At 39.3% G+C, this 15098-nt stretch overlaps 1 pseudogene; it reads right to left on the bottom strand.

Moving 5' to 3' along the window:
* Positions 1–3848: 3848 nt before the first annotated feature.
* Positions 3849–13957, bottom strand: LOC146915837 (uncharacterized; annotated as a pseudogene).
* Positions 13958–15098: the final 1141 nt, after the last annotated feature.

Raw genomic sequence — 15098 nt, 5'->3', positions numbered from 1 at the left:
GCAGATTTTTGAAATTAATAAGAAAATAAAGATGTTTTGGTTTTTTTTCTAGCATTACCATTATTTCCAAGAAAAAGGCACTAAAAAGTAAAAAACAAAGAGTCGTGAGAAAGACGACAACTTTTTTATTGATAACGGCAATGCCGAAACAAACATGCCCTTACAATGATATCACTTTCGCCTTGGGCAGAGCGAAAGGATTGTTATTTCGAAAACAACGAAAAACATGAGCAACAAGACACATTACATGGAAGCATGCATGACTAAAGGAACATCAATGGCCTCCCAATTTCTCACAGTGCCTCCTGGTACAACAAATGTAGGCACATAACTACTCTACGCAGCATCTTCAGCAATAACATTGATAAACCCAGCACTGTAGAAAGTTCCTGTTGAAACACCGGAGGTCGGGGAGAATCCAAGGCCCTCTTTACGCTTGTTTTCCAGAATCTGAATCACTTTGCCCCAGCCAGCAGCTTGCCCTTCTTGAACAGCCTTCTGGGCGTCTTTCAATGAAGCCATAACAGTACTAGCTCTTCGGGGTTCTGCACCTTCAACAGTCAAGCCTTGAAATGACGTCCCTTCGGCGGACCCTGCTTCAACACAAGAGAAAGATGATACTTGGCTAACTAGATATGCTTCTTCACCATGCACAGTGACAATCTTACCGTTCTTCACAAACTTGAGCTTTTGATGTAAAGTAGAAGTTACTGCCCCAGCGTCGTGAATCCACGGTCTTCCGAGGAGACAACTGTAAGAAGCATTGATGTCCATAACCTGGAAAGTGATCTGAAATGTCTCGGGACCAATGGTAATTGGTAAGTCTACTTCCCCAAGAACATCTTTGCGAGATCCGTCGAAAGCCTTAACCAAATAGCTGCTTCCCCTCAGAGAGATTCCATGATGACTCAACTATCTTAGTGTAGATTCAGGCATTACATTCAAGGATGATCCAGTGTCCACCAACACATTGGATATCATGTCAGACTTGCAGTGTACCGAGATATGCAGAGCCAAGTTGTGGTGTTTCCCTGCTTCGGGGAGTTCATCGTCACCAAACCCCAAGTTATTGCAAGCAGTGATATTACCCACTATTCCATCAAACTGACCCACAGAGACTTCATGATCAACATAGGCCTGTTCCAGTACTTTCATCAACACTTTCCTGTGAGCTTCTGAGCTCAAGAGCAGAGACAAGATGGATATCTTTGACGGAGTTTCCAGCAGCTGGTCAACAATTTTATAGTCGCTCTTTTTGATAAGCCTCAGAATTTCGTCTAAATTAAACTCGTCAATAGATTGGCCTGTTGGATCGAGGCTCCTGTCAACAGGAGGAGCAACTGGTGGAGTTATTGTAGCAACAGGTGTAACCACCTTCTTTTGAAACAAGGGTGGACAGACTTTTCCGCTTCTCAGAGCTGTAATTTCTCCCGCAACATTATCAACCGTAGCCGGGGATACCAGAGGCACTTCCACTCCATTCTCAATCATGGTTGCATTTTACTTGTAAGGAATTGCTTTTGTGGAGGCGTAAGATACTGGACCAGGTAACCTGATCACTAAGGGCTCAACATTCCTTGTCTGGGATGCACTTCCGGCAGGAGAATCATGAAACACTGGCACGATCACACATACATCACTGACAATCAAGTGTTTGTCATTCATCAGGTTTTGTATATCATCCTGTACCACACAACAACCCATGGGGTTTTGCAGACATTCTGAACAAGAAGCATGATTGTGATTGAACAAGGAAGCCTGGCAGAGTTTGACATGTAGTGGCAACAAAGGAGTAACAGCATTGCGGACATCCAATATGGGATCCTCTTGAGGAACGGGGACTCTTTTGAAAGCCTCGATCATGTTAATAGCAGCATGGTTTGGAAGTGGGTTGTCAAGAACATGAGGAACACTATTTTCAAAAGTCAACCGTCCTTTTTCTACCAGATATTTCACAATATACTTCAGAGCATAGCAACCTTCAACATCGTGGCCTTGAGCACCCTGATGGAATTCACTGTAAGATCCTGTCGGAACCTGGGAGGCAAAGGATTAGGCGGAGGCTTGCCTGGTCTGGTGACACAGTGTCCCTTGGCAAGTAATGTTGGGAGCAGCTCAGCATACCGCATAGGTATTGGTGGAAAATAAGTCTTGGGCCGAGGACCCTGTTGTTGCTGCTGCTGTTGTTGTTGAGCAGGAGGTTGGTGTTGTACTTGTTGAGCAATGACATTAACGGGCACTGGCGGTTGACCCGGTGGCAGAGGATATTGCTGATAGAACGGTGGGAAGAAGGGATGTTGAGAGTACTGCATGTATTGGTAGGGCAAAGGCAATTGAGTAGCATTAACAGGTGTAAACTAATTACCAGATACCATCCCTACTTCGGATTCTTTCCTCTTATGGTGGCCATTACCATACTTCTTTGGTGCACTGGCTGAAGATTCACCCTTCTCAAGAATAATGATACCATCTCTGACGGCCTCTTCTAGACGAGTTCCCATGGTAACCATGTCGGAGAAGTTGTTTGGATCAGAGACTATCATTCTTTCCTTGTATTCCTTCTTCAGAGTCTTCAGGAACGTCTGTGTTAATTCTTCCTCATCGAGTCGAGGAGAAACCTGGGAAGTTGCCCCTCTCCATCTCTAGGCATACTCACGGAAGCTTTCATCTGATTTCTGAGACAAAGACTTAAGAGAGTCCCTATTTGGCTTCAGATGGGTATTGAACTCATAATGACTTTCAAAAGCAGCAGCGAGATCCTCGAAAGTATGGATATTGTCCTTGCTCAAACTAGTGTACCAATCTGCCGCATCTTCTGCTAGGCTGTCTTGGAAGCAATGTATCATTAGTGCATCATTATCTGCATAGTTGGCCATCTTCCGGACGTACCGAATGAAATGGCTATGTGGACAGGAGGATCCATTGTACTTGTCAAAATCTGGCACCTCAAACTTCTTAGGAATCTCAAATCGGGATACCAAGCATAGATCACGAGCCTTAGCGGAGACATTATTTCCACGGCTAGCTTTGACCTCACGGAGTTCTCCAGCCAACTCTCTTAACTGTCGTTTCATAGCTTCCATTACAGGGTCTTGTCCACGCGGAGTATCGACATCAATCACTTGTTGCATAGTGTGGAGAATAGGATCGGTAACAACGGTGGTCACTTGAGGGATAACAGTGGATATGGGAATCTGTCCTTGACCAGCAAAACCAGAGATACCAGCAGCAGTATTAGGAGAATAGTAAGCCGAGAGTCCATAAGGACGCCCATTGGGCATAACAAAACAAGCATCGGTAGCCACAGTAGACGGTGGGATAGATGGAATTGCTTCAGTAGAAGCTGGAACAGATGTGGCTGGTTGTTCTTATGAAGCCATCAGAGCAGACATAGTGTCATGAGCCTTAGCCAAGTCTTCTTTCATAGCAGCCAATTCGGCACGGAGCTGAGCATTTTCTTCTTCAAAGTTAGCCATAATCCTTCTCTTGTGAAATCTTGTTTGATGAACTCTATCTGGTTGGTAAACTTTGCGAACACGAGCCACTTTTCAGACTGCGGCGGACAAAACCAGGAGGCAATGAGCACGAGAGAAGCTTTTTGTGACCAATGAATGCATATGATGCATGAAGTGTGTAAATGCATATGCAAAAAGACTCTTTTTGTGTTATCGAAGGGTTTTAGACAAATTAGAAGTTTGTAAGCATTACTAAACAACAATTAACGGGAAACAAACAACCAACATATAGTTTTACAAGATGATTCCCTTTGAAATGCTAAGCCAAGGGATAGACTTTGAAATGTAAAACAACATAAACAAATGGAAATAACAACAGGAAAAAGGAAATCCTCAAGCATAGGAAGTGGAAGCATCATCCTCAGACTCAGACTCATAGCTGCAGTATCGTGCATAGAAGTCACGGGCCCCCCTAGCCCTCTTAGAGTCTCTCATCAGCAACCTATCTTTCTCTTCAATCTCTCTCTTAGCCTTAGCTAACTCCTTCTTCAGTGTCATCACCTCATGAGTCTTCTGCTCATCCTTTCCATCCAAAGTCATGATCAAGTTCTCAGCCTCATAGTATCTAGTCTTCCACTGATGTTTCTCCCGACTCTCCATAGCTAGATGCTCCTGATACATCTCCTGAGTAGGTGGGAGTAGAGGCAAAGGCATGGTAGGAATATATACAGACACATATCTCATAGAGGGGTAAGGCATACCAATCTCCTCAGCTTGGTTTATCACCCACTGTGTATAGGCCTCATGAGCAACACCGGACCTTATACCCATATGCTTCACCTCTTTCTTTCGGAGTTTAGACCAAGCTTCCATGAAATCCTCTCTTATTCCTGTGGGAGCATTGGAGTAGTGAAAGAAGTAGGGAGATGTAGCAAGATTGATGGGCTTCTCCTTCATCGGGAAACCAAATTGTCGCAAGGCGAGCTCCGGGTTATAGTTGATTCCACCCTGGGTACCAAGAAGAGGTACATTAAGAAACTTTCCACCACCAAAGATAATTTCCTTGACTCTAGAAGCGGGAGTGAGCCAAACCACTTCATTAGGAGTGAGAGACATAATCCTCTGTGAAATAGACCAATTCTCCGGATTGTCGTGGAAAGATTTCGGAAGGTGCGAAATAAACCACCTATAGAGGATCGGAACGATCGTAAATAGCATGATATGTGTCAGCTAGCAAAGTAGGAACCGGATTCTTGGAGTGGAAGATCATAATAGCATTCATGTCCACGAAGTCATCAAGATTCGGAAAAAGAACAAGCCCATAGATGAGGAGTGCAAGGATAGCCTCAAGAGTGTCCTGACAAGTAGTGTTGAGGTTGACTTTCTCAAGAAGATACTTTGAAGTGAACCCTCGGATACGGGCCTAAGTGATAAGATTCTTGGAGACGTCGGTGGTCTTAAGATAGAGATCTTTAGCAATAACCAATGGAGTAGGAGGATTCTCAAGTCCCGCGAAGGGTACTCCCTTAGCAATGGATAAACCCATCAAGGAGGAATAAGCCTCAAGAGTAGGCACCAACTGAAAGTCGGGAAAAGTGAAGCACCGATAGTCCCGATCATAGAATTGCACTAGAGTGTGCACAAGCTTCTCATCCACGTTAGTCTGGAGAATAGTAAGTAAAGCCCCGTAACGATGTCGGATACCAGTCGGATCCTCGATCTTGAGTGCCAAATCTCTCAAACTAGCCAAATCCACTTCCTTGAACTTGTAGGACTTAGTCTTCCCCATTCCTACAATGTTTACAAATTCAATTTGTCTAAGCCCTTCGATAACAATGCATGGAAAAAGTTCATGCATGTATGCATGTATGCATGAATGCATGATTATGTTCAAGTTCGGAGAAAACATGGTGGGTTGAAGTTCAAAGTCGAGGAGTCATGGGTGGACACGGTGTCCGGTGAAACTAGGGCTTTAGGATAATAGTAACCGGGTTCTAAAAAGGGTTCCCAAGTTGCAACCTCTCCGACGTATATCATGGTGTCACGAGACAACACTCGCTCCATGATTATACATAAGAAGGTCTAACTTGAGTGTAGTATCGCGTGACGACTAAAACTCGAGACAACACTCGGTTTAGCCTCCGCACTATGTCTTAGAAAATGGCCATGGATGGGTTTGGTTATCTACGGTTCATAGCGTCATAGAACAATTAGAAGTAAAGTGCCTAAACGCGACAACACGCGCCGACAACATCACCCCCAAAATGCCTTAGCTATGTGGGATTGATCGCATAATCCAAAACATGAGGCAACCCCCGGAATGAATTGTCGATTATACCCCTCCTAAATCCTAAGTTCACTCGGCCCGGGTGCAGGACTTTTGATATTCTCACCCCACACGTTTGCAAGAATTTAAACATTTATTCACATAGGAAAACAAGTAAAAGAAACAAGTAAAAACAAAGCGCAAGCGTGGAAATAAAGACTAGGCGTAACTCTCGAATCTCCCTAGTGAAGTCGCCAGCTGTTTTATCTTGGTTTTCGGGTGTCAAACATTGATTACGTTTGAACCTTTTTAACCGTTGATATCTTATTTTTTCTTGGGAAGGGAAAAAGTAAGCAAAACCCTTGAGAATCGAGGTCCGGGAGTTGTTTTCGCTACGGGAAGGTGTTAGGCACCCATAACGACTATAGTATCCTATAGGAACCGTCTTTACTTTCTACGCGCGCGCTTTATTTTTAAATGCTATTTGAAAATTGATATTTACACCTAAGGTTTACTAAGTCAAGAATTGGAGGGAGAAGAAAGCGTTTGAATTTTTGTTTTATTTGAATTGAAGGAATTTTGTTCCTTGCCTACGTACCCTTTTAAGGGATCAAATCCACCTTAGTTCTCTTCCAAAAAATGTTTTTGTTTTTGTTGGTTGATTTTAAGTTTGAAAATTGGAATTTTGAAGAATGGGAAAAGAGGCCTTAAAGGCATGAGAATTTAAGAAAAGGTGAGGTTTGATTAGTTATTTTGGAAAAAAGTCAAGTATGATTAATTTTCATTGAAATTTGATTAAGAAAATAAAAGAGAAAATGCAATGGGATTTTGATCCCAAGGTTTATTTGGAAAAAGGTTTTCAAGTGATGTTGTTCAAGTTTTTTTTGAAGATTGATTTTCTAAGTGTAAACCCTAAGCATTCATCTAAACATACAATCCTAAACATACATCTAAACATGCATATCCTAGCCATATACCTAAGGTGATGTGTGTGCATGTGTCGGTGCTTGTGTCGGTGTACATCATTAGAGTCCATTGTCCTTATTACATCATTGACCTAGATACATTCTATGGTCTTGCAAGAAATTAAAAGCATAAGAAAAATAGTACAAAATTCCTAAGTCTTTACATTCTAAGCCTTGGTAAAAATTAATATACGAGAAATTGAAGTGCGAGAAATAAAAGATGAAAAATATGATGTGAGATGCTTATGAAACAATGAACAAAAGGGTTAGTAATAATAGGCATTGAATAGTAGAAAAAAGTGGCAAGAAGATAAAGCATATCAACATGGTAAAAAACAACAAAAAGTGGCAAAATGCACTTAACAAAACACCAAAATTCCTAAGCAAGCAAGAGATCCATAACTCTCACATTTTGGCATTTTCAAAGGGTTTTTTAGGTTTAGCCCCAATGTGAGAGTTACAAGGAAATTATAAGCCAAGGAATCATGGTATGAAATTAAGCTTATTTTTGCACTAATTACACATTAAAAATAATACGTAACTTGCTAACTAAGCAACCAATTATCACACATCCCAAACAGCACCACATACTTTGATTTAAACATTGAACAAGGTTTCCAAAATACTCAACAATTAACCACTATTATAAGCAAAAGAATTGGAAACAAACCCTTCACCAAAAGTTCTTCAAAATTGCACCAAGGCAACACAAACCCCAAGCTACTAATCATGCATTTTTTATCCATGTTTAGCATACAAAAATCACATAAAACAAATCTAAATCATCAACACAATTACAATAAGGACTCACTAAGATTTTTTTTAGTTTTCAACAAGATCTTATCAAGAATTGAAAAGAAATGAGTTAACAGTAGACAAATATTTTTCACATATTTTCAGTACTCATTATGCAAGAAATATCAAGAAACAATCGAAAAATCATCAAGAAAGAACAATGGAAACTTGTTTGGGACCTTTCTTAGGAAATTTTAACACAACAGTGGTGTATTTATCAAAAACAGTGTAAAAATAGCGTAAAACTATGAAGAAACAGCAGAAACAAGATTCACAAGACCCAAGCCCAAACATGCAGGTTCCAAGATCAAGCAGGGTGTACAGGGACCGCTGGATTGATCCATATGGATCAATCTCAGATCCAACGGTCACAAAGGCGTAGGGAACATGGTAAACATCGCAGACACATGCGTACAGGATTACGTGGGGTATAAAAGAAGATCATGTGAGGAGGACTTCATAAACACATCACGTTTCTCTCTCTAGGTTATTTCTAGAGAGAGAAGCTCTGCAACACATAAGAACAGACCTCGCCGGAGACAGGTGAGGAAGACGACCGGAAAACGCTCCGGTGCGGTGGTCGGCCGTAGCGCCGCCGCACCGGAGTATATTTTTTGCTTTTTTTCGAAAACTTTTCACATGTATGGCTTCCTCTCCTTCTCCTCGTTCCGAATTCACACTTAGATTTCACAGATCAAACCTCAAATCACCTAGATCTACAAAAACTTCGAAGAACCAAAACTGTAAAAAATGAAAGCAGAGAGGAACGATATTTGTTACCTCGTCTCTGAATCGGAGAAGGAGATGTGGAATAAACACTGGAAAGCTTCCAGAACGCTAATCCTTTCCTCTGTTTGGTTTGTTTCGGATCTGTGTTCACTGGATTCACGTTTTGCTCCTTCCTTTTCCTTCGATTCGTTCACGGATTCCTCTTCTTTTCACGATCTGGACTCGGCTTCGTGCTTCAACGACCTTGTATGCATGAATGTTCTTTGATTTCGAACTTGTTGTGGTTGTTGGGTTCAGATTTTGACTATTAGGGTTTGAGAAACTCGATTTTTGATGAGTTTCGGTTTTGAGGTGATGAATTGTGAAACAGTTGGTGAATCTGGATGAATTTCTGGAAATATTGTGGTTGAAGGTTCTAGAGGTTGAAGATGAAGATCTTCAATCTCTCATGGCTTTTGATCTGGAAAAGTGGAGAGAGAAAATGGTGTAACCGTTTTTTTGTGATTTTTTTTTTTTGTGATCTGTCTAATGATTGGATCCTTGACTTTTTTGACTGTGATGACTGGGATTATATAGCTGATGCAGTGACTGCTGGACCAATGAACTAATGACATGTGGCATAACTTTGTAACAAACTCTTGTGGACTAATGAGAAATTGACATGTGGCCTGGACTGTAAATTTGGACCAGAAGGACTAATCAGCAAAATAATAAAAGACAAGGACCAAAATGCAAAATGACACAAAAGGACTAAAAATGCAAAAAATTAATAAAATTGAATTTAAAAAATGTAATTTGAAATAAACGTAAAGTGAAACGATAAAAAATGACAAAACGGACTAAAACGAACCAATTACCTAAATGAGGTACTTTAAAGCAACCTCTCTCTGTCGAAATTTCATGTGAAATGACCAAAATGCCCCTAGGGACTAAAACGACTTAAAAATGGTTTTTAAGCAAGAGCTTTATACAAACAAATTAAAAGACTCAGAGACAAATTTTAGAAATTAGACAGAGCTTTAACACTTGAAAAGACTAAAATGCCCCTAGGGGTTAAACTGACTCAAAATGACTTCAAATGCAATTTTTGAAATGGGTTTTGACATAGAATTGAAATGAAGACTTATTCAAACTATTTGAAAGGACTCAAACAAATTTTTAAAAGACTGAAAGAAATTTTAACATAGGAAATGACTAAAATACCCTTCTATGTGAATTTTGCAAATAATAATGAAATAAAATGCAAAGAAAGATGTAATTGATCAGAGACATATCAAATGACTTGAAATACAAGAAAAGAAGAATTGAGTTAGTATCTTTAGGTCCAAAATTAGGGTATAACAATAGTGACTGACCATATTCTCTAAAACAGAAGGTTCTGAAGTTTGGGTAGTTGTAGTGGGATGAGATGAGGATGACTCATTGAGGTTTGAAGACTCAGGACCTACATGTTCACCTATGACTTCTGCATCAGCAGGAATAAACCTAAGAGGTTCTATCATTGGTGGTTGATAAGGATGATTTACAGGTAGTCTTTCACAGACTTTGATTCTCATCTCAGACATCTCACCTATGCTCTTAATAATTTGAGGGTACACAGGTACATATTCCTCACGAGAAGGCTTTTTGTGGAGTTTGGTGTATGGTGATGGGGATAAGGCTTTATGTAAGTTTTCATAGACTTTGTTCAAGGGAACATCATGCATGTCTGAAGAGGTTGAGGAGGTTGATTGAGAGGATGTGGTTGAACTAGATTCTACTACTATAACATTAGCATTATGTGGAGAATCAGGATTACCTTTATCATCTTCTGGAGCAGCAGCTCCTGAACTAGCAACATCAACCTTCTAAACTTCTTCAGTAGTCTTCTCACAAGTAATCATCAACAAACTTCTAGCTTTTGAAGTCACCAACTCTTGTACTTCTTCAGTAACCTTCACAACTTATTGTGCAATAGTACCAGCATTTTCCCTTGCTATGCTTGATGCAGGAACTTCAATAACCTTTGCAAGTTCCCTGATCTTTGCAAGTGCAGCAACATCTTCAGCATTCTTCTTCCCCAGTTCCCTAGTGACTAGATCAGTACAGCTACAATCTGCTTTTCATCCTCAGACACATACTCAGCTATCTTCAGCTTTCTGATAGAAGTTTTCCTTTTCTTCTTTGGAATTGAAGGTTGAGGAGGTTGAGCTTGAGAAGTGCTAACAACTTTGCCACTTCTAGTCCTCTTGTTCAGAACTGTATCAGCATCAAGGTCCTGAACTTCTTCTTGAATGGTTAGTACAGCAGGACCAACTTCATTCACTTTATTAGAAGCCCTCTCCTTCTTAGCTGTTGTTTTTTGGATTTCCAAACTGTTATATTTGAATTTCCAAATTCTATTATCTACCCAAAATTGTGCAAGGCAGACTATCAACCATGTCGCCTCCAGGATAAAACAAGCCCAGCTACAACTGTGCGGTTATCTACTGCACTGTAGAAAACCGTTCGAGAATTACACCTTCAATATGGTACAAAGACCACTCTTTTAATACTGAAACCAATATGGTATTATGGTGTCGAGACCACTCAAATATGGTGTTATCAATATTCTAACTTTAATTTCTCCAAAACATCAATATGGCACTACGACCACTCAAATATGGTGATACCACCATTTCTCCTCAAATACAAAATTATTGAAATAATTTATATACCCTTAAGATCATTCTTAATTCCGACGGGACATTATTATTACGAAAAGGGACTATGATCTTAATAGTACTCTTTATTCCGAAGGGACTTATATTATCGAAGGGACTATGTTTTTAAGACCATTTTTAATTCCTAAGGGACATTAAACCGAAAAGGGACTATGGTCTTAAGAACACTCTTAAATCCGAAGGGACAGAAAAAGGAGATGAAGAGAAGAAAGACTCGTCAACACAAGTCAAGAAAGGGAGAAGAGAGAAAGAGTTCCCGACAACTCAATGAAACACTTTGGTGTGTGGAATGCACTATGTGAGTTCTCTATTTATAGGGAAAATTCACAACTAATAAGTGAGAAACTTTGGGAACAAGTAATATCAGAAACTTTGGGAACAAGTAATATATTACTTTGTGATTAAGTAATTCACATATTAGATCTAGTACAAAAATATCTTAATTGAGTACCAAAATATATTATATTATGTACCAAAATATATTTCAGATCAAGTACTAAAATATATTAGATTGCGTACCCAAATATTTTAGCAAAACTTGGGGACTAAGAAAACACTTTCTAATAATGATTAAATTAATTATTTAATTTATCATTTCCAAATAATAAAATATATATCAATATATATTTTTTCTCTAGTGCTTACTTCGTTCACATAATTATGTACCCCCATTAATTAGAGGTACACCCCCAGTATATAAACACTACTAATGTGTGTGTTCCATCGGATGCGGGACTTCCACTTTTTTCAATTCACACAGCATTAGTTCTACCCAACATGGGAATTTGTGTTTAGTCTTTTTACTCAATTTCCACACATGTTCCAACAATCCCCCACTTGAATTTAAAAAATGGTTTCATAAATAACGTCAAAAACGTTCCTATAAGGTTGCTAATAAACAAAGGTGTCGCCTACAACTTGAACCTTTGCATAGCGAATAATATTCCGATTTATAAGAGTTGCTTACAGCATTGAACTCTATCTCAGACATAGAACCCGCACACAAACCTTTTCTTAAGGTGTATTCTAAAAGCCCGTGCATTAATGGCCTTGCACGTGTATCCCGGTTTAACGAACGCTCTAGGTATTCTGCCCTAAATCCCATAGGAACCGGCCCTTAGTTCCACATTCGTATATGTGAGTCTATCAAGAGTACTCATGTAGCTATGTACTCCACTCATGTGAGTCTATCAAGAGTACTCATGTAGCTATGTACTCCACTCATGTAGCTATTTCTTGGGATCTCCAGTCAGTTAGGTCGGGTTACCATCACTTGTGACCTTTGGGCATTAGTCCCATCCTATTGGATGTGTTTAGGACTTTCTTTCTAGTAATTCCTTTCGTCAAAGGATTGACTATTCTTTATCAGTACGTGCACGATATACTTTAACCGTCCTTTTAGAGCTCTCTAATTATTTTGTGTTCGTGCCTTAATTATCGTCTCTCACCATTATGGTAACGATTCTCAATTTTGTAATAGCTGCAGACTATCACAATAAATTAACACTTCGGACAACGGTTTCACCCACTAAGGGTTCTCAGATAGCAAGCATCTTTTCAACTTGCTTCTTCACTAGTTTTCTCTAGTGTTCTCATCTCAGATTCATTCCATAGTGGACCGAGTCAATATCATTTGTTTTAACAAACAACTCCTCTAGTGAAGCTCATTATGCAAACACTAGTCACTTTAAGACTCATCTGAAGGATGTTCTATTTTGTATCTTGTACCTTTCATGTACAATATGATACTTCTCATTTGTATCTTGTACTATTCAAGTACAATAGGATATTACTCATAATGTAATTCTAGAGTCATAATCTTCTTAAGGCACCTCATGACTCTTTCAATAGCATGGAAATGCTTCTTACCCGTCTGCTATAAACTTGAACAAAAGTCTCACGACGTGGCCAACATCGAGTCTAATACATTCAATGACATATCTAAAGGTTGCCAATGATGCTCGCATATTCTATTTGTCTAACACCGTCACAAGTGTTCTTGAAAAGTTTTACACTTGGATCATAAGGTGTGCTAGCAAGTTTACAGTCAAATAATTACTTTTCCTTAAGATATTCTCAACTTTGTGAGATTCATCAAAAAAAGTTCTCTTTTCTGATCTAGTAATCTTGAAACCAAGAATTACTTCAACTCTTCTGGTTTAAAGATTTAAAGATTTAAAGATGATGAAGATGGAGACCTAAGGTTACCGCTATTGGAAGTCAGTTAGGTCCATTTAAAATGTGCTCATGTTTTTACACACACCACTACATCGATCATTTATAAGAAAAAAGTTTTCTGAGATGAAACATCTAAGGAGTTTAGGCTATGTGCTATCAATTGAAGATTCATTTAATTGTTATACACTATCTAATGTAGCTAAACTGATATTTTGTTTATAAAAAAAGTTATTCTTTTTGGACAGATTGCTTAAAAAAAAAATTAATGTCCCAATTTTTCTGAGACCTTGATCCCTTTCCTTTCAAATTTAAACTTAATCTTGTATTCATTTGTTGCTTAACCTTATAGTGGTATTCACTTATGTATAAACCACAAATTTTCAATTTCTATTTTGAGCCCATATATTATAATCTGAAAATAGCATCTTTGGCGATAGGTGGACTGATGGATTTTTTCGAAATTACATCTTTGCTTAGTATAATTTTCAACATTGAAGGTTAAACATTTATTTGATTACTGGTTAAATCTGAAAATTTGAAAATAATAATTTTGAAGCATAGTTTGAAGTTTTTAGTATTATTTATTTTATTAAGCTGATTTGTGCCATTGTTTAAAAATTATTTTCTTTTAGTGGGTCTTCCAACAACAACAACAACCACGTCTTATCCCACTAAGTGGGGTCGGCTACATGGATCAAACGACGCCATAGTGTTCTATCAAAAACCATATGATCCAACTCATTGACCTCTAAATCCTTTCTAATGGTTTCTCTAATGGTTTTCTTAGGTCTTCCTCTCCCTCTTCTAACCTGACTCTCCTTCATTTCTAACAACGACATCTACGGGTCTTCGCTCTGTCCAAACCATCTAAGCCTATTTTCTACCAACTTTTCTACTATAGGTGCTACCCCCACTCTCTCTCTAATTGTGTCATTCCTAATCCTATCCTGTCTAGTCTTACCACTTATCCAGCGCAACATCCTCATCTCCGCTACACTTACTTTACTCTCGTGTTGGCTCTTAACCGCCAAACACTCCGTACCATACAACATTGTCGGTCTGACTGCTGTCCGATAGAGCTTTCCTTTAAGCTTAAGTGGTACTTTCTTATTGAACAAAACACCTGAGGCTCTTCTCCATTTCAACCACCCAGCTTAAATACGATGATTTATATCCGCTTCTATTTCTTCGTCACTTTGCACTATGGACCCAAGATATTTAAACCATGTAACTTGGGGTACGATATGATCTCCAACTTTCACCTCCAAGGTAGACCCACTTCTCCTTTTGCTGAAGTTACATTCCATATACTTCGTCTTGCTTCAAGTTAGGCATAAACCATACGCTTCTAAGGCTTGCCTCCAGGTCTCTAGCCTCCCATTTAACTCCTCCCTCTACTCACCAAGTAAGACTACATCATATGCAAAAAGCATACATCTCGGTGATAACTCTTGGATGTGTTCCATCAGTACATCCAAAACTAAAGTAAAAAGATAAGGACTTAGGGTTGACCCTTGGTGCAGTCCTATTGATATGGGAAAATCTACGGTATCCCCATCCCGCGTCCTCACACTAGTCGAAGCTCCCTCATACATATCCTGGATAGCTCTAATATAGGCAATCCTCACCCTTCTTCTCCAGAGCTTTCCACAAAATCTCTCTAGGTACTCTATCATACGCCTTCTCCAAATCAATGAAAACTAAGTACAAGTCTTCTTTGAAGGTGAGAAAAAACACAAGAAGGGGGGTTGAATTGTGTTTTGAAAAATTCTTCAATTCTCCTAAAAACTGAACACACTGATCAGAAGCTAGGTGAGACAGCTTCTGAAGTGATAATCAGAATCTAAATGCAGCGGAATAAAACAGAGAGAGAGAAGAAGAACGACACAAAGCAATTATACTGGTTCCTTCCACAATCCGGAAGTAGTCCAGTCCCCCTTGCACTTCCAAGGAGATTTCACTATGAGTAATATCTGATTACAAATGCTCAAGCACACAAGCAAGAGAC

This window comes from Medicago sativa, chromosome 6, assembly GCF_051527215.1.
Source record: "Medicago sativa cultivar Bolivia chromosome 6, Bolivia_mono, whole genome shotgun sequence".
Taxonomy (NCBI): Eukaryota; Viridiplantae; Streptophyta; class Magnoliopsida; order Fabales; family Fabaceae; genus Medicago; species Medicago sativa.
This window is presented reverse-complemented; position numbering and strand designations above follow the sequence as displayed.